The sequence below is a fragment of the Bison bison genome, unplaced genomic scaffold (assembly GCF_000754665.1).
Source record: "Bison bison bison isolate TAMUID 2011002044 unplaced genomic scaffold, Bison_UMD1.0 scf7180017864524, whole genome shotgun sequence".
In the NCBI taxonomy this organism is placed as follows: domain Eukaryota; kingdom Metazoa; phylum Chordata; class Mammalia; order Artiodactyla; family Bovidae; genus Bison; species Bison bison.
Genome location: NW_011495075.1, coordinates 3085425 through 3088567, shown reverse-complemented (window position 1 = coordinate 3088567; position 3143 = coordinate 3085425).

The window sequence follows — 3143 nt, the reverse complement described above, 5'->3', positions numbered from 1 at the left end:
GGGGGGGGCGGGGGGGGGGCCCGGGGGGGGGAGGCAGGCGTACACACCGCCGATTCACGCCCCTGAAGAGCAGAGGCTGAGGCAACACTGGGAAGCAATTAGACTCCAGTAAAACACACGGACACGTGTGTGGGAAGGGGACGGACCCCCCGCCCAAAGGACGGGCAGGTGTGATTTCCTCCAACCACCTCCTGGCATCACTTTCCCTTTTCTCTCTTCACTCACCGTCTCGGACCCTCTCCTCAGCAGACGCCTTCCTAGGACGTCTCCTGGAACATTTTGTGGCTTTCCCACCATCGTAAACGTCTAGGGATTCAGTTTACCGCACTTTCTTTCCCAGTCTTCCAATTTATAATCTGACTTTTTGAAAGAAGCTCCAGTTCTAGTGTCTGATTTTGTCCATCATCCCACTGAAATTGATCATGACATTTCCTTTTTAAATAAAGGGGACAAATTATCCTCAATCGATCATTAGCATCTACAGGTCTTGAGGGCACATATTTGAGAGGCTACTAATGTGTGAAGCAGTTTGTGACCCACAAGTCGCTCAGTCACGTCCGACTCTTTGCGACTCTGGGGACTGTAGCCCCCCAGGCTCCTCTGTCCATGGGATTCTCCAGGCAAGAATACTGGAGTGGGTGGCCATGCCCTCCTCCAGGGGAGCTTCCCGACCCAGAGATAAACTCATGTCTCTTATGTCTCCTGCTTTGTAGGCAGATTCTTTTCCACTAAAAGCCACCTGGGAAGCCCTTACGAAGACCTTTAACCAGTACCAAACTCAGTGGAAAATAAGACCCGTACAAAATAAAATAAATTACCAGGAAATGAGGAAAATTTTGATAATACTGAAATGACTGTACAAAATCCCAAAAGGAGAGTTCATAGGTGTACATATAGCTGATTCACTTTGCCCTACAGTAGAGACTAATCCAACATTGCAGAGCAACTAGACTCCAGTGAGATTAAATAAAATTAGAAAAGCAATAGAATAAAAATGAGTGTACAGATCAGAAGGTAATTTGGCTACCAAATGCTTACTTTACACTTGTCATTTCCTAACCTTACCAAAACACTTGAAAATGTAAAATTGACTCAGGAACTGCCTTGTTCTGCCTTGTTCTTCTTTGAAGAAAAACAAAAATCTATCCATGTTTTGTATTCTCTGAGAAATAACTTTATGACGGCAAAGGAACAGCCGCATGACTGAAACCGTTCCTTTTCAATGCCCTGAGATTCACAATGCCCTGTCTCAGAGGCAAACTGTGGGCATAAGTCCTCACTCTTTCCAGAGGCCACATTTCCATAATAGAAGCTCCTGCCAATTAGAGGCACCAAATTAGTAGGAGGAATAACCAGAAAGGAGTAGGCCAGGCATACCTAACAATTTCAAATCCATTCCCAAACTATTTTTAAAATGTTTACGAGTAATTAGGTTCGGCGTTTCACCACATTTTACTCAACAAAAATCAAGACCAAATGTTCCAATTCCCATTTACAAACAAGAATTGGCAGGTAATAGCAGCACTTTTTGTGAAATGTATACCATGTTGGATCAATTCTGCAAAAACACTGGGGAGTTTTGCTGTGAGATAACCACCGCTTACAGAGTTCATATCTCACATTCTGAAGGACACCTATGAAACATCTACATGCCCGGGGTGAGGAAGGGTCTTTCCTGAGGGCTGCGCCGGCAGTTAGGTTTTCCTGAAGGGTCCTTGCTTATGGGCACTAAGATGTCACACTTGGAATTTTCCGGTATTCTCAGCATCCCATGCTCTATTTTCCACTTTCAAAGTCAACTTCTCTCTGCAAATGTCATGACCTCCAGCCTCCCAGTCTGCGTGGGGATATCTCTGACAATCTTTATGACGGTTCTAGTGTCATTTCTTCTACAGTTGTGCCCAGTGTTTCCTTTCATTTTTCACACTCAAATAGCCCAGTTTTTATTTCTCATATTAATTTATACTTGTGTTACTTGCAAGTTATTTAACCTTTCTGAATTGTTATTTTTCCCATTTTATGGGGGAAAAAAGTAGCTTAATGACATCTAAATTACAAGGTTTGCTGGAAAACTAAGAAGTTAAATGTGATAAGCTACCAAAAGGCAGAAAACTGAAAACGTCCCTGTAAGCCAAATGCTAGCTTCTTGATTTATCCTTTCATTTTCGTTTTATTTTTTCTTAATTAGAATGCTATTTTTATAATACATAGTAGATTTGCATTTCCAATTTGTGTATCTGATTTGAGCAGACTCAAATCAACTAGCTTGCACTCCGGGGTCCTGCTTTAGATTTTTTTATATTTCCTTATGTGTCTGCGGCCTTATTTGTTTTACCTCCAACAGCTAGGAATTTCAGGAGGCCAGTGTGTTTAAAATAGGCTTGCTGGTGGCCAGCGCTGGTTAGCGGCCACAGCCTCGGCTCCATCCATTTCAAAAGGAGTTTGGTAGAGCTGGGTGTTTCTGAGCCCGCTCCCCAGGGAAGGCGGGGTGGGGCTGCCCAGGGTATGTGTGGGATCATGGTCAAAGGCATTTTGGATTCCACGGCTCATACCTGGCCTACAGTCCCTCATAACCCTCCCTCATCACTGCCAAGTGACTCCCTCAAGACTGCCCCCTCCTGCCGCAGACACAGCCTCCAGCTCGTAAGTCACCCCTGTGAGCTGCCTGGGGAGAAAATGGGACCACATCTTATATTCCATCATAGAGCAAATGTTTTCATCGGCCATGCAGGCCTTTACCTCTGCAAGAAAGAAGCGAACAAACATGCTCTGTTCATGTGTTTAGCTCCCTAGGTTCCAAAGCTCAAAAGAGAGTAAGAATAAAAGCTCAAGTGTTCATTGTTTTGTTTTGTTTTTCCCCTAAAGAGCCACCATCTCATCCCACTAGTTAAAGAGGGATAGTTAGGGAGTTTGGGACGGACATGGACACACTGCTGTATTTAAAACGGATGGCCAGCAAGGACCTACTGCACAGCACAGGGAACCGCTCAATGTTCAGTGGCAGCCTGGGTAGGAGGGGGCTTCGGGGGAGGACGGATACTTGTATACTTATGCCTGAGTCCCTTTGCCGCCCGCCTGAAACTATCACAGCATTGTTAACAGGCTACGCTGCTGCTAAGTCACTTCAGTCATGTCTGACTCTG